Source organism: Scyliorhinus torazame, chromosome 20, assembly GCF_047496885.1.
Source record: "Scyliorhinus torazame isolate Kashiwa2021f chromosome 20, sScyTor2.1, whole genome shotgun sequence".
In the NCBI taxonomy this organism is placed as follows: Eukaryota; Metazoa; Chordata; class Chondrichthyes; order Carcharhiniformes; family Scyliorhinidae; genus Scyliorhinus; species Scyliorhinus torazame.
Window position 1 is genome coordinate 31,938,166 of NC_092726.1, and position 25,100 is coordinate 31,963,265.

At 45.2% G+C, this 25,100-nt stretch overlaps 2 non-coding genes across 2 annotated transcripts; both read left to right on the forward strand.

Annotated features, from left to right (window-relative positions):
• Positions 1–13,448: 13,448 nt before the first annotated feature.
• On the forward strand, positions 13,449–13,638 carry LOC140397846 (U2 spliceosomal RNA). The gene has a single exon (XR_011937271.1). It is a non-coding gene; the product is annotated as a U2 spliceosomal RNA (small nuclear RNA).
• A 6,133-nt stretch (positions 13,639–19,771) lies between these two features.
• LOC140397191 (U2 spliceosomal RNA) lies at positions 19,772–19,953 on the forward strand. The gene has a single exon (XR_011936753.1). It is a non-coding gene; the product is annotated as a U2 spliceosomal RNA (small nuclear RNA).
• Positions 19,954–25,100: the final 5,147 nt, after the last annotated feature.

The following is a 25,100-nucleotide window of genomic DNA, read 5'->3' on the forward strand; positions in this document are numbered from 1 at the left end:
TTAAACAGTTCCATGCAGTGAACCAAATGTTTTTAAACAGTGCTTTATAGTAAATCAAATGCATTTACAGTGCCCTGCAATAAACCAAATGCATTTCAACTGTGCCCTACAGTAAATTAAATGTGCTTAAATACTGCCATGCACAACACAAATGCAGTTGAACAGTGGCCCACACTCAATCAAATGCATTTAGAAAGTGCCCTGCAGTCAATCAAATGCAGTTAAACAGCGCCTCAGGGTAAATAAAATGCATTTCAACAGTGGCCTACATTTAACCAAATACGTTTATCCAGTGCACTACAGTAAATCAAATGCATTTAAACAGTGCCCGACACTAAAGCAAATGCATTTAAACTGTGCCCGACAGTTGACCAAATACATTTATACAGTGCACCACAGTAAATCAAATGTATTTAAAAAGTGCCCGACACTAAAGCAAATGCATTTAAACTGTGCTCTGAAGAAAATCAAATGCATTTAATCAGGGCCCTACAGCAAGCCAAACGTATTTAACCAGTGCCCTAATCTAAAATCACTTGGATTTAAACAGTGTCCTGAAGTAAATCAAATGCATTTAAAAAGTGCCCTACAGTAAATCATATACATTTAAACAGTGCCCGACAGTTAACTGAGGCAGTTAAACAGTGCCCGTCACTAAATCTAATGTATTTAAACAGTGTCCTACAGGAAATCAAGTGCATTTAAACAGTGCCCAAATGGAAACCAAATGAATTTAAACAATGCGCTACATTAAAGAAAATGCTTTTAAACAGAGCTCGACAGTAAATCAAAGGCATTTAAACAGTGCGCTACAGAAAATCAAATGCTTTAAAATAGTGCGCTACAGTGAACCAAATGCCTTTAAACAGTGCCTGACAGTAAACAAATAGCATTAACAGCGCATTACAGGAATTCACATGTACTTAAAGAGGGCCCTAGAGTAAATTAAATGCATTTAAACAGTGCTCGACTCTAAATCAAATGTCTTGAAACAGTGCTCTACTGTAAATCAAATTTATTTAAACAGTGCCCTCCAGTAAATCAAACGTATTTAAACAGTGTCCTACAGCAAATCAGATGCATTTAAACAGTGCCCTACCGTAACCCAAATGCATTTAAACAGTGCCCTACGTTAAGTCAAATGCATTTAAACAGAACCTTACAGTAAATAAAAAGCATTTAAACAGTGTCCTACAGTAAATCAAATGCATTCAAACAGTGCCCTACCGTAACCCAAATGCGTTTGAACAGTGATCTACGTTAAATCAAATGCATTTAAACTGGACCCTCCAGTAAATAAAATGTATTTAAACAGTGTCCGACAGTAAATCAAAGATAGTTAAACAGGGCCCTGCAGAAAATCAAATGCATTTAAAGAGTGCCCCGAGTAAATCCAATGTATTTAAACAGTGTCCTACAGTAAGTCAAACACATTTAAACAGTGCCCTGCAGTAAATCAAATGCATTTAAACAGTGCCCTACAGTAAATCAAATGCTTTTAAATAGTGCCCGACAAAAACCAAATGCCTTTGAAGTGTCTCACAGTAAATCAGACAAAATTAAACAGTGAAATGAAATGAAAATCGCTTATTGTCATAAGTAGGCTTCAAAGGAAGTTACTGTGAAATGCCCCTCGTCGCCACATTCCGATGCCTGTTCGGGGAGTCGGTACAGGAAATACGGGAAACAGTGCCCTGAAGTAAACCAAATGCATTTCAACAGTGCACAACAAAAAATGTAATGTATTTAAACAGTGCCCTACAGTAAGTCAAATGCATTTAAACAGCGCCATGCAGAAAATCAAATGTATTTAAACAGTGCCCTGCGGTAAGTCAAATGCATTTAAACAGCGCCCTATAGCAAATAAAATGCATTTAAACAGTGCCCTACAGTATATCAATCGCATTTAAACAGTGCCCTCAGTAAATCAATCGCTTTTACAAAGTGCCCTCCAGTAAATCAAAAACTCTTAAATAGTGCCCTACAGTTTTTCAATCGCATATAAACCGTGCCTCTAAGTAAATAAATCACATTTAAACAGTTCCATGCAGTGAACCAAATGTTTTTAAACAGTGCTTTATAGTAAATCAAATGCATTTACAGTGCCCTGCAGTAAACCAATGCATTTCAACTGTGCCCTACAGTAAATTAAATGTGCTTAAACAGTGCCATGCACAACACAAATGCAGTTGAAGAGTGGCCCACACTCAATCAAATGCATTTAGAAAGTGCCCTGCAGTAAACCAAATGCATTTCAACTGTGCCCTACAGTAAATTGAATGTGCTTAAATGCTGCCATGCACAACACAAATGCAGTTGAAGAGTGGCCCACACTCAATCAAATGCATTTAGAAAGTGCCCTGCAGTAAACCAAATGCATTTAAACAGCGCGCCAGAGTAAATAAAATGCATGAAAACAGCGGCCTATAATAAACCAAATACGTTTATCCAGTGCACTGCAGTAAATCAAATGCATTTATACAGTGCACCACAGTAAATCAAATTTATTTAAAAAGTGCCCGACACTAAAGCAAATGCATTTAAACTGTGCTCTGAAGAAAATCAAATGCATTTAATCAGTGCCCTACAGCAAACCAAACGTATTTAACCAGTGCCCTGATGCAAAATCATTTGGAATTAAACAGTGCCCTACAGTAAATCAAATGCATTTAAACAGTCCCCTACAGTAAATCAAATGCATTTAAACAGTGCCCTACAGTAAATCAAACGCATTTAAACAGTGCCCCACAGTAAATCAAATGCATTTAAACAGTGCCCCACAGTAAATGAAATACATTTAAACAGTGCCCGACAGTTAACTGAACGTAATTAAACAGTGCCCGACATTAAATCAAATGTATTTAAACAGTGTACTACAGTAAATCAAAGGCACTTAAACAGTACTTTACAGTAAACCAAATGCATTTAATCAGTGCCCTACTGTACATCAATCGCATTTAAACAGTGTCCGAGAATAACCAAATGCACTTAAATAGTGCCTACAGTACATCAATCTTATTTGTTCTGGGCCAGGGTTTAGAGATTCCCAAAGTGTATCATGAAGTTCACCTCACGCTCCTGACCCAGAACTTTTAATAGACTGTGGTATGGGGAGCACACGGCCCACTCTACAGGAGTGGCACAGCAGAAATGGAAAATATATTTTAAAAAACAAATCGATGTTTATTCTATGAATTTAAGTTAACCTTTTCAAAACATACAGTGAACTTCTTAGCAACCATTAATTCAACTACAACCCCCAAATAATACAACACTAAGAAATGCTTACGCTGTCCTTTTAACATCCAGAAGACTTACAAAAAACAGAACCTTTAACAGAAGCACATCTGGTTAACGTCACTCCTGAAAACGTTTATAATTCTGACTTCACCAAATGATCAAGAGATAGACGCTTCATGGCAGAGAGATCAAGAGTACACCTGCTCTGTCTGGCTTCTGCTCCAACACTGAGACTAAAACACACCCTGCAGCAAACAGCCTAAAACGAAAGTAAAAAGCTGCCAGACAGCCCAGCTCCACCCATACTCTGACATCACTGATAAACACCCGTTTCTTAAAGGTACATTTCTTAAACACCCATTTCTTAAAGGTACTCTCACATGACATCTCCGCCCAAGAAAAAATATAAACCATCAACTTCAAGATGGTTTCATTTTTCACCTTGTCACTATCCTTTAAGAAATGCACGAAGTAAACACACTTTTGCGTTTCTAAAAACAACACACGCAAACAGGGATAATAATATAGTCCATTTGTGTTCTTCTTCCTTCAACTGAAGCCCTTCTCGATTGACAGTCACTTTCAACATGAAATTTTACTTAAATGTTTAATGAAATTCACTCATGCCAAGAAATCGCATTATTTCCCTACGTTTGAGGGTATCGGAAACTTCGCAATGAAAGTGACTTGGGTTTTTCCAAATTCACTGTTGGCTAGGTTTATCACCAAACCCGCCTCCAGAAGTCGATCGAATAATTCCATCAGACGTTTCAACTGTTCTTTCCATGTCTGGCTGAAAACTATCAGATCGTCGATGTATACCACACGATTGGGTATTCCTGAAACAACTTTGTTAGTTAACCATTTAAACGTGGTTCGGCGTTTTTCATGCCAAATGGCATAACTTTGAATTGTTATATACCATCTGGAGTCACAAAAGCTGAAATCTCCTTCGTCCTTTCGGATAAAGGTACCTGCCAGTAACCCTTAAGTAAATCCAGTTTGGAAATAAAAGCTGATTGTCCCACTTTCTCAATGCAATTCTCATAACGTGGGATAGGGTAAGAGCCCGTTCTTGTAACTGCATTAACCTTTCTATTGTCTACACACAACTGTTGGGTACCGTCTGGTATTGGTATCATCACTATGGGCGAGCTCCATTGGCTGCAACCCACTTCAATTATGCCATTTTAAAGCATAATCACCATCTCTTTGTTAACCTGTGCCAATTTTAAAGGATTAAGTCTACATGGATGTCGTTTGATTGGAACAGCATTTCCCACATCTACATCATGTATAGCCATTTTAGTACTTCCCAATTTATGTCCACAAACTTGCCCATGTGATAACTTTCAGGTCAGTCCGTTTTTCCTCTGGAAGGTAACTCTTCAATTTATCCCAATTTTTAAGAACATCCCCGTTTTCCAATATAATTTGAGGTGTGTCAAATTCACAGTCATCTGGATTTGGTTGGTCATTTTGAGTTAGAATCATTAAAACCTTTTTCTCTCCTTCCCTTTCCAAGCACCTTTTAAGCATATTCACATGACACACTCGGTGAGTCTTCCTTTTATCTGGTATTTTTTACCACGTAATTCATTTCACTTAATTTCCTTTCAATCTGATATGGTCCACAAAGCCTAGCTTTTAAAAGTTCACCTCCCACTTGGAACAATACTAAAGCTTGATCTCCACAGGCGAAACTACAAACTTTGGATTTCTTGTCCGCTACCCGTTTCATCGCATTTTGTGCAACTTTTAAATGTTGTCTAGCCAATTGACCTTCTCTATTTAATAGTTCCCTAAAATTTGACACGTAATCCAATAATGTAATTTCTGATTACTCACTCACCAATTTTTCCTTACTCAATTTAAGTGACCCTCGTACCTCATGACGAAAGGTTAGTTCAAAAGACTAAATTTGGTTGACTCAGTAGGTGCATCCATAATTGGAAACAGTACGAATGGAATTTCTTTATCACAATCCTCTCAATAATCGTGAAACTAAGCCCTCAACACTGTCTTTAATTTCTGACATCACCTTTCTAATACTCCCTGCGATTCTGGGTGGTACGCAGTTGATTTAAATTGTTTTATTCCTAAACTATCCATAACTTCTTTGAATAATCAGGAGGTAAAATTTGACCCTTGATCCGGTTGTATTTCTGTGGGTCGTCTATTGCTAGTAAATAATTTAAGGAATTCCTCCAGAATCTTTTTAGCTGTAATGTTACTGGATCGCCTCCGGAAACCTAGTAGACACCTCCATTATCGCCAAAAGATATTGATTCCAACATTTTGTTTTAGGAAGTTGTCCTACGCAATCAATTAGGACCCTTGGAAAAGGTTCCTCAAATGCTGCAACGGGTATTAAGGGCGCTGCTTTTATCACTGCTTGTGGTTTCCCTATCATTTGACATGTGTGACATGACTGACAACATTTAATTACATATTTCTGGCGGACACGCCAATAAAATTGTGTTTGTATTTTAGCTTAAGTTTTCCTTATTCCCAAATGACCTCCCACTGGTACCTCATGTGAAACTCGCAACACCTCCTTTCCATACCCAACAGCAATACTACTTGATGAACTTCTGCCCACTTTTCATCCGCCTGCATATGTAAAGGTCTCCATTTTCTCATCAAGCCATTACTTTTACGGTAATAACACTCTGTTATACACTCTTCCGTGTATGTTTCTGATACATCCGTTTTATTTCTACACCTTTTTGTTGTAACTCTGCCAATTTTCCTGAACTAAAAATATCCGCCTCATCCTCCACCTTTGTCAACCATCTGATCAAAAATCCTTTCTGATAATTGCACTTCAACTTCATCTTCACTCTCTGAATTCCCCTCCTGTCTTAACCAGTGATTTTGCGAACTTGTAACTACAGAATCCGGAAAAATACTTCAACACTTCAGTTGTCTGATTTTCCACTGGATTATCAACCACCGTGGGCATCACTCCCACCTGCGATTCAGCTATATCATTACCCAAGATAAACTGTATTCCTGGACAAGTTAGTTTCTCTATTACTCCTACTACCACCTCACGCCTCTTCACTGGACCTTCCAACCTTACCTTATATAATTGAACACTACTCCTCTCACCCTGAATTCCACATATTACCACCTTTTCTGGCAGCATTCTTCCCAAACTACATAACTCCTCATCTCCTACCATTAAAGATTGATTAGCTCCCGTATCTCTTAAAATTGTGACTTCTTTACCTACTCCTCATGATACACATGAGTAACCTTTACCAACACAAGTAAATTCTTTAAAGAGATCTGGCACCATTTGATAAATCTCCTCTTGATCAGGTGTACAATCTTTTGCAACTCCTTCGCTTCATTTGGGCTTTCCTTTACCACTTTAACTACCCCCACTGTCTTATCCTGTTTTACCACATCAGCCTTCCCAGCGCTTTTCTTCAAGCACCAACACTGTGACTTTACATGGCCTCGTTTATTACAGTGAAAACATTTGAACCTTTTCATGTCTCTTCCAACCTCCTGGATTTTTACTCTGAGGTACACTCTCCTTATTATATCCCATCACATCACCTTTACTTTTACCACTTGAGTATTTCTCATGTCTCCAGTTTCTATCCCTCACAGGCTGAAACTGATGTCGGAAACCAAGCTTTGATTTATGAACTAATTCATAATCATCTGCCATTTTGCTGCTAATCTCGCAATGTTAACCCTCTGTTCATGCACATGAGTGCATAATGCATCAGGAATTCAATGTTAAACTCCTCCAAAAGTATAATTTCTCTGAGAGCTTTGTACGTTTGGTCTATTTTCAAATCCCTTATCCACCTATCAAAATTAATTTGTTTGAGCCTTTCAAACTCCATGTATGTATGACCAAATTCTTTCTCTAATTTTCTAAACCTTTGTCAGCGAGCTTCGTGCCCGAGTTCATATGCACCTAAGATGGATTTTGTCACCTCCTCATACGTCCCAGATACCTCCTGCGGTAGTGATGCAAACACTTCACTGGCTCTACCTTCCAGCTTTGTTTGAATCAGTAATACCCACATGTCCTGGGGCCATTTTATTTGTTTAGCCACCTTATCAAATTAAATGAAAAAGGCTTCTACCTCCTTCTCGTCAAACCTTGGCAATGCTTGGACATATTAAAAAGAAATTCCACTAAGCCTTCAACTTTGACGCTCTTTCTCACTATCCTCATCACTATCATCCAACTGTACGTTTCCCTTTGCGTCTACCAATTTTAACTGACTGTCATGTTTCATGGCTATTTTCTGAAGTTCAAACTCTCTCTCTTTATTTTTTCCCCTGATCTGTATCTCCCTTTCTCTTTCTATTTGTTCTGCTGGGGCTATTCTTCCTTTTCTACTTTGTTCTCTCACCTTTTCTATTTCTTCTCTCTCTCTCATTCATTTCCGTCTCTCTCCCTTTCTTATTCCTCTCTATCTCTTTCTTTCTCCCTTTCTTTTTCCTACAGCAAACTAAAGGCATTTAATCAGTGCCCTACAGTAAATCAAATGTACAGAAACAGTGCCCCAGAATAAATCCAAAGTATTTAAACAGTGCACTGCAGTAAATCAAATATAATTAAATAGCGCACAACAGTCCATCAATTGTATTTAAACAGTGCCCTCGAGTCAATTAAATGCATTTCAACAGTGCCTGACTGTAAATCAAATACATTTAAACAGTGCCCTAAGTTAAATCAAATGCATTTAAACAATGTCCTACAGTAAACCAAACGTTTTTGAACAGTGCTTTATAATCAATCAAATGCATTTAAATAGTGCCCTGCAGTAAATGAAATGCATTTAAACAGTGACACAGTAAATCAAATGTATTTAAACAGGCGCTGCAATAAATCAAATGCGTTTAAACAATGCCCTACCGGAAACTAAATGCATTTAAAAAGTGCCATGAAGTAAATCAAATGCATTCAAACAGTGCCCCACAGTGAGCCAAATATATTTAAATCGTGATTTATAGTAAATTAATTGCATTTAAACAGTGCCTGACAGTAAATCAAAAGTAGTTAAATTTGCGCCCTAGAATAAATTAAATGCGTTTACACAGTGTCCGACACGAAATCAAACGCATTGAAACAATGCCCTACAGTAAGTCAAGTGCATTTAAACAGTGCCCGACAGCAAACTAAAGGCATTTAAACAGTGCCCTGCAGTAAATCAAATGCATTTAAACTGCTCGACAGTAAATCAAATGTATTTAAACAGTGCCCCAGAATAAATCCAAAGTATTTAAACAGTGTACTGCAGTAAATCAAATATAATTAAATAGCGCACAACAGTCCATCAAATGCATTTAAACAGTGCCCTCGAGTCAATTAAATGCATTTAAACAGTGCCCTACAGTAAATCAAATACATTTGAACAGTGGCCTAAAATAAATCAATTATATCTAAACGGTGCCAAATGTATTTAAACAGTTCTTTATAGTAAATTAAATGCATTTAAACAGTGCCGACAATAACTCAAATGTATTTAAACAGTGCCCCGACAGTCAATCAAATGTGTTTAAACACTGCGCAAGAGTAAAACAAATACTTTTAAACAGTGCACCACAGTAAATCAAATGCATTTAAACAGTGCCCTACAGTAAATCAAATGCATTTAAACAGTGCCCTACAGTAAATCAAATGCATTTAAACAGTGCCCGACAGTAAATCAAATGTATTTAAACAGTGCCCCAGAATACATCCAAAGTATTTAAACAGTGTACTGCAGTAAATCAAATATAATTAAATAGCGCACAACAGTCCATCAAATGCATTTAAACATTGCCCTCGAGTCAATTAAATGCATTTAAACAGTGCCCTACAGTAAATCAAATACATTTGAACAGTGGCCTAAAATAAATCAATTATATCTAAACGGTGCCAAATGTATTTAAACAGTTCTTTATAGTAAATTAAATGCATTTAAACAGTGCCGACAATAACTCAAATGTATTTAAACAGTGCCCCGACAGTCAATCAAATGTGTTTAAACACTGCGCAAGAGTAAAACAAATACTTTTAAACAGTGCACCACAGTAAATCAAATGCATTTAAACAGTGCCCTACAGTAAATCAAATGCATTTAAACAGTGCCCTACAGTAAATCAAATGCATTTAAACAGTGCCCAACAGTAAATCAAATGCATTTAAACAGTGACATAGTAAATCAAATGTTTTTAAACAGGCGCTACAATAAATCAAATGCATTTAAACAGTATCCTACCGTAAATCTAATGCATTTAAACAGTGCCCTACAGTAAATCAAATGCATTTAAACAGTGCCCAGCAGTAAATCAAATGCATTTTGTTCCCTCCAGTAAACTAATTGCATTTAAACAGTGCCTGATACTCAAATGCATTTAAACAATGCCCTCCTGTAAATCAAAAGCATTTAAACAGTGTTCTACGTTAAATCAAATGCATTTAAACAGTGCCCTACAGTAAACCAAATGCATTTAAACAGTGACATAGTAAATCAAATGTTTTTAAACAGGCGCTACAATAAATCAAATGCATTTTAACAGTATCCTACAGTGAACTAAATGCATTTTAAAAATGCCCTGCAGTGAATCAAATGCATTCAAACAGTGCCCTACAGTATACGAAATGCTTTTAAACAGTTTCTGACAGTTAACTAAATGTATTTAAAGATTGCCCAACACTCAAATGCATATAAGTAGTGCCCTACAGTAAATTAAATGAATTTAAACAGTGCCCTGTTGTCAACCAAATGCGTTTAAATAGTGCGGTGAAGTAAATGAAATGCATTTAAACTGTGCCCTCCAATAAATCAAACGCATTTTAACAGTGCCCATAGTAAATCAATGCATTTAAACAGTGCCCTACAGGAAATCAAATGCATTAATACAGTGCCCTACAGTAAACCAAATGCATTCAAACAGTGCCCTATAGTCAATCAAATGTATTTAAACAGTGCCCGACAGTCAAACGGACCTTATTTAAACAGAGCCTTACAGTAACACACCAATTAAAAGTGCCCTACTGTAATCGGACTTAAAATGTGCCCGATAATAAATCATGTTTTTAAACATTAAACATGTTTATGTAAAGCGAATTGCTTTGGAGACCTAAAAAACAACTTTCCCGAGGCCAGTATATGCCCTTCCAAAAACTGAACGGGATCCAGCCAAAATAATACTGTTCCATATTTCTATACAGCATATTAATTTTGCTCCATTTTAATATGCAGCCATATTAAAACGGCTCCATATTAATACTGTTCCATATTAATACTCTTCCACATTAATACTGTTCCATATTAATACTGTTCCATATTCGTGCTGCTTCATTTTAAGACCGTTACAAATGAGTACTGTTCCATATTAATGTCCAGCATATAAACATTGTTCCATATTAATACTCGCTCATATTATAACGTTTCCATATTAGTAGTGTTCCATATTAATACTGTTCTATATGATTGCTGTTACATATTAATATCCAGCCATGTTAACGCTGTTCCATATTAGTACTGTTCCATATTAATATCTGGCCATTTTAATATCCGGCTATATTAACACTGTTCCATAGTAATACAGTTCCATATTAACATCCAGCCACATTCCATATTAATAATAATTATCTTTGTCACAAGTAGTCTTACATTAACACAACAACGAAGTTACTGTGAAAAGCCCTTCGTCGCCACATTCTGGCGCCTGTTCGGGTACACAGAGGGAGAATTCAGAATGTCCAATTCACCTAACAAGCACGTCTTTCTGGCCTTGTGGGAGGAAACCGGAGCACCCGCAGGAAATGCACGCAGACACCGGGAGAACATGCAGGCTCCGCAAAGAGAGTGACCCAAGCTAGGAATCAAATTTGGGACCCTGGAGCTGTGAAGATATGGTTCCATATTAATACTGTTCCATATTAGTACTGTTCCATATTAATATTCAGCCATATTAATACTATTCCAAATTAATACGGTTCCAAGTTAATATGCAGCCATATTAATACTGCTCCATATGAATAATGTTCCATATTAATATCCAGCCACATTAATGCTGTTCCATATCAATATGGTTCCATATTAATATGCAGCCAGATTAATACGTTTTTGCTCAATGCCTGCTACCACGCCCCCCACATGGAGGTTGGACATGGCCCGACTTGCCCAGAATGCTTTGTGCAAGAAAATATCACAGGCCACAGATGACTATATTATTAATAACTAGAATGGGGAAGTCCCGCCCTTCACGCTCTGGGAGGCCACGAAGGCTGTGATCAGGAGTGATATCATGGCCAAGAACGCACGTAGAGACAAGGTAGAGAGGGCGGCGAGGTGACAGTTGTGGACTCCATACTGGAGGTAGACAGGCGATACTCTGAGGGCCCGACCAAAGAACTCCTGGCGGAGAGGAAAAAGCTACAAATGGACTTTGATCTGCTCTCCACGAGGGAAGCATTGCAGTAACTCCGCCAGGTACGGGAGACCCTTTACGAACACGGAGATAAAGCCAGCCACTGCTGGTTCGCCAGCTGAGAAAGCAGGCAGCCACGGGGGTAATAGCTCAGATTAGAAGCAGCAGACCGAATCCAGTGGCAGAGCCAAAAAATGTCTACGAGGCATTTGAGACCTTCTACCGGGAGCTATTCACGTACAAGCCCTCAGCTTAGGGATGAAACAGTTCATCGATGGACGGGACACGCCAGTTGTGAGACAGGCTGAAAATAGGACTGGAAGCACCAGTAAAACTGGGAGAAGGATAGCGCAGTGGTGAGCCCTCGTTCCTCATGGTCCCGCCCGCCCCACACATCCCTGTGACGATGGATGTGGCTGTCCTGCAACCCAGTTGTGTGTAGAAGCTGGGATTCGTCTTTCTGGAGCGCAGGAGGTTAGGGGGAATTTAAACAAGTCTTCAACGTCATAAAGATTTTTTTAAAATGATAGAAATGGATAGATCCTCTGCCCCCAATTGCTCGACTGCATAAATCCCACCTTAGTTAGTGTCCCAATCCACCGGACTTTCCACAATACCATATCCAGCAATGCTCAGGAAGAATAATTGTTTTCCTATCCAGCCGACTGTTCTTTATTGAAGAAGCTGGTGAACTTTAGAAGGACAATTCTGCCTTCCTATCCACACTGCTGTTCACACATCAGTGCACCACGTCGAGATATACTTTGGACTGACTTTTCTGTGTCATTTTTGGCTCTATTGTTCATAAAAACAGATCAAGCTGAGCTGTACGAGATCTGCGTGTCCCCAGTGCACTCTGCTGAACACATCCAGATATAGTCTGGAGTAATATTTCGCTCTTCCGTTCTAACCTGGTGCTCCAACGGACACATGCACCTGCCCTGCAGCCGAACATGTATGTGTTTCATTTCCCAACCACTGTCCACACCCACTGACCCAAGCTGTACTTCAGAAGCCAATCTGCCTGTGCCATTCGCCTTGGATTGTTTCGAAATCCCACGTCAGGCTCGAATGCAGGTTACGATTCTTTATAGAATCATAGAATCCCTACAGAGCGGAAGGCGGGTCATTCGGCGCAACGCGTCTGCACCAGCCCTTAGAAAGAGCAACCTATTTAAGCCCACACCGCCACCCTATCCACATTCTCGCAACCCAAACTAACCTAAAGGGCAATTTAGCACGGCGAATCCACCTGACTTGCACATATTTGGACTGTGGGAGGAAAACAGAGAACCCAGAGGAAACCGTGTCAGAGAAAGTGCAAACTCCACATGGACAGACATCCGAGGCTGGAATTGAACCTGGGTTGCTGGCGCGCTGAGGCAAGCGTGCAAACTACTGTGACACCGGATTGCAGCCTCCTGGACTCTGCACTGCACAGATTCACCGTGTAGGACAATCTCTGGGGTCTCTGACAGCCTCTTTTTTGTTTTACAATGAAATACACAGTTCTTAAAATTTAGAGTAGTCAATTATTTTTCCAATTTATGGTGGCTAATCCACCTACCTCTCACATCTTTGAGTTGTGGGGTGAGACTCACGCAGAACCGGGGAGAATGTGCAAACTCCATGCGGCCAGTGACCCGGGGCCGGGTTCGCAATGTGGACTGGGAACTTAAGGAAATTAGGAGAGCAAAAACGGAACATGAAAGGATACAGGCAGGTAAAATGAACGAACGTCCTAAGTAATTTTACCAGCTCATTAAGGGTAAAAGGATAACTCGGGAAATAGCCGGAAAACATGGGCTATCGCTTCTCGGCCTTTTGGTTCAGATCAAGTGTAGTATCTGTTCTTATCAGTTTAATATCTGGTATGTCCCCTTCGGGGGACCGAATATTAAATTGATTTTTGGGACACGGAGATGGTTCAGGGGCTTTCTTGCTCCGCTCCAGGCATCAACCTGGTCTTGCAATGTTTCCAGGAATGGTGCCTTCACCCCGCTTTGGGCACAAATAGTGCAAAAGCAGAAAATGGCGCAAAACCTGGCTTCCCCTCTCCTGTCTTGTCCAGTTGTCTCATCCTGACCAATTAAAAAAATTTCAGGCTCCAGAGCATTGCTAGCTTTTCTGCTGGCGGGCGCTTCGCGCACTAATGTCGTGAGCCTATGGGCTCGCGGACTTGCGGCAGCCAGGCTCCGTTTTCAGCTGATATGCCAAACAGATTTCCTGCTGCTTTTTACAGGCCACTCACCCTCACCCTCGGATGCCTACTTGCCTTCTCCTCACTTCAGTTACCACGTCCCTTCATCCTGCACAACGGGGAAGTGTGGCGACAGACTGAACGGCATCCTGATTTGGATGTAGGTATACCTTCACGGCGTCTCTTTTCGTTCTCGTGACTCCACGACCAACACGCCAGGGTGGAGCTCAGGGAGGCTAGACATTTCCCCCTGTTGGCTTCCGCCAGTACTTGCTGCTTGCACGGATTGCCCTTTGTTCGGCAAAGGTGGAGATTTCTTCGACTCCCTCCGTTGGGTGTCACTGGGCCTTCACAGCGTCTCCATTTAATCTGGTGACGACAGGGGGCGGCTTGCCAGACGATGTCTTCCTGTTGTGTTTTACTGGTTCTGCATGCACAGACTCCACCGTGCTCGGCCAAGCTGGAGGTCTCTTGACCAACAGTGACCGTAGACTAAAAGTTCCAAAGCACGGTCGAGCGCAGCAAGGTGCTCCTGAATGGCGGTGGATGAGGAGGTCAAGAGCCATAGCCGGAAAATATTGGCTATCGCTTCTCGGCCTTCTGGCTGAGATCAAGTGTAGTCTCATTTGATCGAGGGAAGCTGAGGATCTCGATGACGATCGTGGATTGGAGAACTCGGAGGGATTGAAGTCGTCAAAGAGGAAACGTTTGGAGCCCGGCTGCTATTGGTGGATCTACATACTGGCCTAAACTTCTGGTTTAGGCCTAAGGCCGATACAGTTCAGACCCAACGTACGAGCTATGGATGCAGCTGCATCCCGACCACCAGGCTGGGGAGTGCGAAACACTGTCCGAGTCACAGTGAAGAAAACGGAAGGAGAGTCAGCTGTGGACAGGAAACATTTCGTGAAGAGGGTGCTGCTCGAGTGTTGAGGGTTTAAAGCAACAGAGATCTTCTGCTTGCAAAACTTCCCCAACAATGTTTGTTTTGATGTCACCTTCAAGAGCGTCGCAGCGTGCATCAAATTCTTGATTGTCTTCAAGGAAAATGGTAACCAGAGTCCCTTGTCGATCCTGACTGCGGATCCTCTGTTTACGCTACCGTCGCAGCGAAATCGGGTTGCTACACTGCACACGTACAACCCCCACGTCCCTGTGTCTGATGTGCCTACGTTCCTCGCCAGGTACGCTGAACTGAAAAGTGACAGCGTGCAAGTGAAAGACACCTTCGGCATCTGGACAAGTGAGCACCAGGTCAAGGTGACTCTATGAACAGACAGCAAATGAACCATCCTGCATCCCCCCTCCAATTTCGCTATTGGAGTAAATCGTGGCTACCTCGACTACGTGGGACAGCCACGAGTATGCCACACCTGTGGCAAAACGGGGCATGTTGCAGCAAACTGCAGTGTGACCTTCTGCAAAAACTGCAGGCAGGAGTGACACATGATTAAGGAATGCAAGGAAGACAAGTACTGCAACCTGTGTGAGGAGGCCGGCCATCTTTACAGGGCCTGCCCGAAACGCGGGGCGACATACGCTCAAATCATCAGCAGCGGAGTTAAAAAGGCGACCAGAGAGGAGGAGCATACACCCTCCACCGCAAAAGACAGCACGGCTCAGAATGAGGAAAAGCAACAGAAGCGCCCCCAACAAAAAGAGGAGGCCCCAGCACCTCCTGACAACCCAGCCCCAGCCCCATCTGATGAGGAACACTCAATGGAAGAGGAAGAGGATGGGACAAAGAATAAAGAGCCCTGGGAAACAGTGAACAGGGACAAACGAAAGCGGAAACAAAAAAACAAACTGAAGAACCCCCCGAGGGGTAGTGGCAAAAAGCGACAACTTTCAGCCGGCGCACTTAGCGCCGACACCTCATCCGATGAGTGAAAACAGGACAAGAATCGGCCTCAAATAAACAGACAAAGCACCAACGTGGAACGGGAGGCACAGACCCTCCAGACCACCGACCGGGAAGAAAACAAGGTCACAGACCAAACCCCGATAGTAACGAGCAGCAACAACCCAGGTGAAGACCGGCCTGCAACCCCAACACCTACTGACTGCCACGACGAACCCCAGGAATACAGCCCCCCCCCCCAATGCATCTGCATCAAAACCACGGGGCCAGTATGGACCAGAACAGCTTCCTCAGCCCTGCACCTGTGCTAAAGTTTGCGAGCACTACCGGCATGCTGGGGAACATTCAACAGCTGGAACAGCCAACTGTATAGACTCTGGACTCTTGAGACTGGTAAATCTACCTTTTTATAATGGGTTTAAAAATTGCATCCATAAATGTGCGAAGCATCAAAGATACTTCGCGGTCTGTAGCCACACTCAACTATTTGGCAAATGCAAAAGCTGACCTACTGTTCCTGCAGGAGTGCGGAATTCCGCACCTCAGCAACTACAGGCGCTGGTCGAGCTGGTGGTCCCACGGACCATCCATCTGGTCAGGAGGAAACGACTGCCGCTCCTCCGGCCAGGGTATTCTGCTGCGGGGAGGCAACTTCACCATCTCTGACGTTAAGGAGGTGGTGGGCGGGCGCCTCCTCGTAGCAGACGTGAAATACAAAAACACCCCTCTCAGACTTATTAATGTGTACGCCCCGGCCGTAAAAAGTGAGCGGCTGGCAGTCCTTCAGCAACTCCCACTGCTGTTGGCCACCTCCAAGCCGGTCATCGTGGGTGGTGACTTCAACTGCATCATCGATGCGGCTGGACGATCCAGCAAAGCCGACAGCAAACTAGACGCTACGTCCAGACTCCTGATGGAAACGGTAAAAGACGCCAAGCTGCTCGACGTCTGCAGCAACCCTGCAGACGGCGCACCGCGTAGATACACATGGTCACGGCCAGACGGGTCCGTCCGCTCCAGGATAGACTTCTTTTTTGTGTCCCGAGCTTTCACGGTCAGGTCCACCGACGTAACGCCGGTGGTCTTCTCTGACCACTGCCTCCTACTGGCCGACTGCCACCTGCAGGAAGACCAGGGGGTAGGCAGGGGGACATGGAAGCTAAATGTAAAACTGCTGACCCCTGAGAACATCGAGGAACTCAGGAGGGATTACAAAGGTTGGAGAACCGTGAAACCCCTCTTTGAGGCCCCACATCTCTGGTGGGAAGCAATCAAGGGGAATATCAAGAGGTTTTTCATCCTCAAGGGCGTTCAAAAGGTGAGAGAGAGACGAGGGGTCATGTCCAGGATCCAGAAAAGTATGCAAAATTTGCTCCAGCTGCAGTCGATGGGGGTGGATGTCATGGAGGATCTCCAAGAGGTGAAGAGCCAGCAAGCCTCGGAGGCCTCCAAGGTTATCTTCCGTTCCAGAGTCCGCTCCGTGGAGCAGGACGAAAAGTGCTCACGCTTCTTCTTCCAAAAGGTGCACAGAGAGACCTCTGTGATCAGCAGCCTGAAGGAAGAAGATGGCTCTGAAAAGTCATCGCAGTCTGACATCCTGAGGATCAGCCAATCCTTTTATGCCGGACTGTATGACCTGAAGCCAACAGATAGCACTGTTTCCCAGACCTTCCTGTCGACTATCACGGAGGTCATAGGCGACAGCGAGCTGGAAAACCTGGACAAACCACTAACTCTGGACGAGCTGACAAAGGCCGCCAAGTCCTTCGAGATGAGTAAAACTCCCGGAAGCGACGGCTTACCGGTTGAGTTGTATTCGGCTCTGTGGGACTGGATGGGCCCAGACCTGCTGGAAGTGTACGAGAGTATGCTTCTGGAAGGCAGCATGTCAGAGTCCATGAGGAAAGGCATCATCACCCTCATCTACAAGCAGAAGGGGGAAAGGGAAGAAATTCGAAATTGGCGACCCATTTTACTGTTGAATGTGGACTACAAAATTCTAGCCAAGGTCATCGCCAATCGGATCAGGTCTGCTCTGGAGTCGGTGATCCACCCTGACCAGACCTGTGCTGTACCCGGCAGAAAGATCTCTGATAGCCTCGCGCTACTCAGGGATACGATCGCCTACCTGCAGGACAGGGGGGTGGACACTTGCCTCATCAGCCTTGACCAGGAGAAGGCTTTTGACAGAATATCACACACCTACATGATGGAGGTGCTCTCCAAAATGGGGTTTGGGGAGGGAATTCGCAATTGGATCAAACTGCTCTACACAAACATCTATAGCGCAGTCTCAATCAATGGCTGGGAATCAGAAAAGTTCCAGATCAAATCTGGAGTCAGGCAGGGCTGCCCTCTCTCCTCTGCCCTTTTTGTGTGCTGCATAGAACCTTTTGCCGAGTCCATCAGGAGGGATCCGGGCATAAGAGGAGTGACGATTCCAGGCAGTGGAGGCATGCAAGTCAAGGCCTCCCTGTACATGGACGACGTTGCCGTCTTCTGCTCGGATCCTGCGTCTGTGCGCAGGCTCTTGACCAACTGCGACCAGTTTGAACTGGCCTCGGGAGCCAAGGTAAACCGGGGCAAGAGCGAGGCCATGTTCTTTGGGAACTGGGACGACCGGTCCTTTGTCCCCTTCACTGTCAGGTCAGATTACCTGAAGGTGCTGGGGATATGGTTCGGAGCTGCTGGGGCGTGCACCAAAAACTGGGAGGAGCGCCTAGGAAAGGTAAGACAGAAACTGGGCTGGTGGGAGCAACGCTCCCTCTCCATTGCGGGCAAAACCCTGGTCATCAGGTGTGAGGTACTCTCGGTGCTACTGTACGTGGCGCAGGTCTGGCCCATAACCCGACCCTACGCCACAGCAGTCACCCGGGCCATCTTCAAATTTATCTGGCGATCCAAGATGGACCGTGTCCGAAGGGACACCATGTACAAACCTCTGGAGAAGGGAGGGCGGAACGTACCCAACGCCTCCCTCATCCTGTTGGCCACCTTTGTGTCCAGCTGCATCAAGCTGTGCGTGGACCCCCAGTATGCAAACACCAAGTGTCACTACATACTGAGGTTCTACCTGTCCCCGGTGTTGCGAAGGATGGGCCTGGCCTCATTGCCGCGGAACGCTCCAAGTAGTTGGACCGTACCGTACCACCTGTCCTTTGTGGAAAAGTTTTTGAAGGAAAACACCTTTGACCACAAGGCAATGAAGCAGTGGTCAGCACGTAATGTCCTCGAGGCCCTCAGGGAAAAGGAGACCGTGGAGGACGTTGGATGGTTCCCTGAGCAGACTGCCAGAGTCATCTGGCAGAACGCCTCATCACCAGAACTTTCAAACAAGCACCAAGACCTAGCTTGGCTGGTGGTGAGAAGGGCCCTCCCTGTCAGATTCTTCATGCACACCCGAAGGCTCTGCACCAATGCACGCTGCCCTCGGAGTGGCTGTGGGGGAAATGAGACGGTCACACACCTCCTTGTGGAATGTGCCTTTGCAAAGAAGGTCTGGAGAGAGATGCAGTGGTATTTGTCAAGGTTTATCCCAAACAGATCTGTGACACAGGACTCTGTGCTCTACGGACTGTTTCCAGGGACACACACCGAGACAAATATCAACTGCTGCTGGAAGGTCATCAACTCGGTAAAAGACGCTCTTTGGTCTGCCCGAAACTTGCTGATCTTCCAGTGCAAAGAATTGTCCTCGACCGAGTGTTGCAGACTGGCACATTCCAAGGTCCAGGACTACGTGCTGAGGGACGCACTCAAGCTTGGGGCAGCTGCCGCCAAGGCGCAATGGGGAAAGACCACAGTGTAAAGTCTTTCCAGCAAATGTACACCGAGGGGCGCGTAACAGTGTAAAGCCCCTCGGTCTGGGCAATCAACACTCCAATGTATAAAAGAAACATGCCACTGTAAATATTTAAGAAGGAATTGTAATGTAAAGAGTGATATGTGTACGACAATATCAAAATTGAATGAAAGAAAGTCAAGGCAACATGTAACCCTGCCGAAAATGTACAGTCAAGACAATTTGAAATGTTTCTGAAATGCTCATGAAAAATTTTTATGAATAAAGTATATTTTTTTGAAAAAAAAAAAAAAAAAATCTGTTCTTATCAGTTTAATATCTGATATGTCCTCAATCTGGGGACCGAATATTAAATTGATTTTTAGGACTCGGAGATGGTTCAGGGGCTTGCTCCTTCCGCTCCACGCATCAATCTGGTCTTGCACTGCTTCCGGGAATGGTGCCCTCTCCCCGCTTTGGGGCGCAAAATGTATAAAAGCAGAAAATGCCGCAAAACCTGGCTTCCCCTTTTCTCTCTTGTCCAGTTGTCTCATCCTGACCAATTTAAGGCCTTTCAGGCTCCAAAGCATTGCTAGTTTTTCTGCTGGCGGGAGCTTCGTGCACGAATGTTGCGAGCCGATGGACTCGCGGACTTGCGGCAGCCAGGCTCCGTTTTCAGCTGATATGCCACACAGATTTCCTGCTGCTTTTTACAGGCCACTCACCTTCACACTCGGATGCCGACTTGCCTTCTCCTCACTTCAGTTACCACATCCCTTCATCCTGCACAACGGGGAAGTGTGGCGACAGACTGAACGGCATTCTCTTTGGATGTAGGTATACCTTCACGGCGTCTCTTTTCGTTCTCCTGACTCCACGACCAACACGCTAGGGTGGAGCTCAGGGAGACTAGACATTGCCCCCTGTTGGATACCGCCAGTACTTGCTGCTTGCACGGATTGTCCTTTGTTCGGCAAAGGTGGAGATTTCTTCGACTCCCTCCGTTGGGTGTCACTGGCCTTCACAGCGTCTCCATTTCATCTGGTGACGACAGGTGACGGCTTGCCAGACGATGTCTTCCTGTTGTGTTTTACTGGTTCTGCATGCTCAGACTCCACCGTGCTCGGCCAAGCTGGATGTCTCTTGACCGACAGTGAGCGTAGACTAAAAGTTCCAAAGCACAGTCGAGCGCAGCAAGGTGCACCTGAATGTCGGTGGACGAGGAGGACAAGAGCCATTGCCGGAAAATATGGGTGATCGCTTCTCGGACTTTTGGCTAAGATCAAGTGTAGTCTCATTTGATCGAGAGAAGCTGAGGATTTCCATGTAGATCGTGGATTGGACAACTCGGAGGGATTGAAGTCGGCAAAGAAGAAACGTTTGGAGCTTGGATGCTATTGGTGGATCTACATGCTGGCATAAACCTCGGGTTTAGGTCTAATGCCGATACAGTTTCACACCCAACGTACGAGCTATGGATGCAGCTGCATCCCGACCACCAGGCTGGGGAGTGCGAAACACTGTCCGAGTCACAGTAAAGAAAACGGAGTGAGAGTCACCTTTGGACCGGAAACACTTCGTGAAGAGGGTGCTGCTCGAGTGTTGTGGGTTTAAAGCAACAGAGATCTTCTGCTTGCAAAACTTCCCCAAGAATGGTTTCTTTGATGTCACCTTCAAGAGCGTCGCAGCGTGCATCAAATTCTTGAACGTCTTCAAGGAAAAAGGTAACCAGAGTCCCCTGACGATCCTGACTGCGGAGCCTCTGTTTACGCTACCGGCACAGCGAAATCGGGTTGTTACACTGCACACGTACAACCCCCACGTCCCTGTGTCTGATGTGCTCACGTTCCTCGCCAGGTACGCTCAGCTGAAAAGTGACAGCGTGCAAGTGAAAGACACCTTCGGCATCTGGACAAGTGAGCACCAGGTCAAGGTGACCCTAAGAACGGACAGCAACGGAGTCATCCTGCATCCCCCCTCCAATTTCGCTATTGGAGTAAATCGTGGCTACCTCTACTACGTGGGACAGCCACGAGTATGCCACGCCTGTGGCAAAACGGGGCATGTTGCCGCAAACTGCAGTGTGACCTTCTGCAAGAACTGCAGGCAGGAGGGACACATGACTAAGGACTGCAAGGAAGACAAGTGCTGCAACCTGTGTGGGGAGGCCGGCCATCTTTACAGGGCCTGCCCGAAACGCGGGGCGACATACGCTGAAATCATCAGCAGCGGAGTCAAAAAGGCGACCAGAGAGGAGGTGCATACACCCTCCACCGAAAAAGACACCACGGCTCAGAATGAGGAATAGCAACAAAAGGGCCCCCAACAAAAAGAGGAGGCCCCAGCACCTCCTGACAACCCAGCCCCAGCCCCATCTGATGAGGAACACTCAATGGAAGAGGAAGAGGATGGGACAAAGAATAAAGAGCCCTGGGAAACAGTGAACAGGGACAAACGAAAGCGCAAACAAAAAAACAAACTGAAGAACCCCCCGAGGGGTAGCGGCAAAAAGCGACACCTCTCAGCCGCCGCACTTAGCGCCGACACCTCATCCGATGAGGGAAAACAGGACAAGAATCGGCCTCAAATAAAGAGGCAAAGCACCAACGTGGAACGGAAGGCACAGACCCCCCAGACCACCGACCGGGAAGGAAACAAGGTCACAGACCAACCCCCGATAGTAACGAGCAGCAACAACCCAAAGAACAAAGAAATGTACAGCACAGGAACAGGCCCTTCGGCCCTCCAAGCCCGTGCCGACCATACTGCCCGACTAAACTACAATCTTCTACACTTCCTGGGTCCGTATCCTTCTATTCCCATCCTATTCATATATTTGTCAAGATGCCCCTTAAATGTCCCTATCGTCCCTGCCTCCACTACCTCCTCCGGTAGTGAGTTCCAGGCACCCACTACCCTCTGCGTAAAAAACTTGCCTCGTACATCTACTCTAAACTTTGCCCCTCTCACCTTAAACCTATGCCCCCTAGTAATTGACCCCTCTACCCTGGGGAAAAGCCTCTGACTATCCACTCTGTCTATGCCCCTCATAATTTTGTATACCTCTATCAGGTCGCCCCTCAACCTCCTTCGTTCCAGTGAGAACAAACCGAGTTTATTCAATCGCTCCTCATAGCTTATGCCCTCCATACCAGGCAACATTCTGGTAAATCTCTTCTGCACCCTCTCTAAAGCCTCCACATCCTTCTGGTAGTGTGGCGACCAGAATTGAACACTATACTCCAAGTGTGGCCTAACTAAGGTTCTATACAGCTGCAACATGACTTGCCAATTCTTATACTCAATGCTCCGGCCAATGAAGGCAAGCATGCCGTATGCCTTCTTGACTACCTTCTCCACCTGTGTAGCCCCTTTCAGTGATCTGTGGACCTGTACTCCTAGATCTCTTTGACTTTCAATACTCTTGAGGGTTCTACCATTCACTGTATATTCCCTACCTGCATTAGCCCTTCCAAAATGCATTACCTCACATTTGTCCAGGTTAAACTCCATCTGCCATCTCTCCGCCCAAGTCTCCAGACAATCTAAATCCTGCTGTATCCTCAGACAGTCCTCATCGCTATCCGCAATTCCACCAACCTTTGTGTCGTCTGCAAACTTACTAATCAGACCAGTTACATTTTCCTCCAAATCATTTATATATACTACAAAGAGCAAAGGTCCCAGCACTGATCCCTGTGGAACACCACTGGTCACAGCCCTCCAATTAGAAAAGCACCCCTCCATTGCTACCCTCTGCCCTCTATGGCCTAGCCAGTTCTGTATCCACCTTGCCAGTTCACCCCTGATCCCGTGTGACTTCACCTTTTGTACTAGTCTACCATGAGGGACCTTGTCAAAGGCCTTACTGAAGTCCATATAGACAACATCTACTGCCCTACCTGCATCAATCATCTTAGTGACCTCCTCGAAAAACTCGATCAAGTTAGTGAGACACGACCTCCCCTTCACAAAACCGTGCTGCCTCTCACTAATACGTCCATTTGCTTCCAAATGGGAGTAGATCCTGTCTCGAAGAATTCTCTCCAGTAATTTCCCTACCACTGAAGTAAGGCTCACCGGCCTGTAGTTCCCGGGATTATCCCTGCCACCCTTCTTAAACAGAGGAACAACATTGGCTATTGGATTTCGGCGGCAGCGGTGCGCAGGGGCCTTCTTGGAGGTGAGTAGTGAGTTTAAAAGCACTTACCTTTACAGGAGCAGCCCTTTGGATTTCGGCGGCAGCGGTGCGCAGGGGCCTTCTGGGAGGTGAGTAGTTAGTTTAAAAGCTCTTACCTTTACAGGAGCAGCCCATTGGATTTCGGCGGCAGCGGTGCGCAGGGGCCTTCTTGGAGGTGAGTAGTGGGTTTGGGGGCGCTTGCCTTTGCAGGGGCAGCCCTTTGGATTTCGGCGGCAGCGGTGCGCGGGGGCCTTCTGGGAGGTGAGTAGTTAGTTTAAAAGCTCTTACCTTTACAGGAGCAGCCCATTGGATTTCGGCGGCAGCGGTGCGCAGGGGCCTTCTTGGAGGTGAGTAGTGAGTTTGGGGGCACTTACCTTTGCAGGAGCGGCCCTTTGGATTTCGGCGGCGGCGGTGCGCAGGGGCCTTCTGGGAGGTGAGTGGTTGGTTTAAAAGCTCTTACCTTTACAGGAGCGGCCCTTTGGATTTCGGCGGCAGCGGTGCGCAGGGGCCTTCTGGGAGGTGAGTAGTTAGTTTAAAGGCTCTTACCTTTACAGGAGCAGCCCATTGGATTTCGGCGGCAGCGGTGCGCAGGGGCCTTCTTGGAGGTGAGTAGTGAGTTTAAAGGCACTTACCTTTGCAGGAGCAGCCCTTTGGATTTCGGCGGCAGCGGTGCGCAGGGGCCTTCTGGGAGGTGAGTAGTTAGTTTAAAAGCTCTTACCTTTACAGGAGCAGCCCATTGGATTTCGGCGGCAGCGGTGCGCAGGGGCCTTCTTGGAGGTGAGTAGTGAGTTTAAAAGCACTTACCTTTACAGGAGCAGCCCTTTGGATTTCGGCGGCAGCGGTGCGCAGGGGCCTTCTGGGAGGTGAGTAGTTAGTTTAAAAGCTCTTACCTTTACAGGAGCAGCCCATTGGATTTCGGCGGCAGCGGTGCGCAGGGGCCTTCTTGGAGGTGAGTAGTGAGTTTAAAAGCACTTACCTTTACAGGAGCAGCCCTTTGGATTTCGGCGGCAGCGGTGCGCAGGGGCCTTCTGGGAGGTGAGTAGTTAGTTTAAAAGCTCTTACCTTTACAGGAGCAGCCCATTGGATTTCGGCGGCAGCGGTGCGCAGGGGCCTTCTTGGAGGTGAGTAGTGAGTTTAAAAGCACTTACCTTTACAGGAGCAGCCCTTTGGATTTCGGCGGCAGCGGTGCGCAGGGGCCTTCTGGGAGGTGAGTAGTTAGTTTAAAAGCTCTTACCTTTACAGGAGCAGCCCTTTGGATTTCGGCGGCAGCGGTGCGCAGGGGCCTTCTGGGAGGTGAGTAGTTAGTTTAAAAGCTCTTACCTTTACAGGAGCAGCCCATTGGATTTCGGCGGCAGCGGTGCGCAGGGGCCTTCTTGGAGGTGAGTAGTGAGTTTAAAAGCACTTACCTTTACAGGAGCAGCCCTTTGGATTTCGGCGG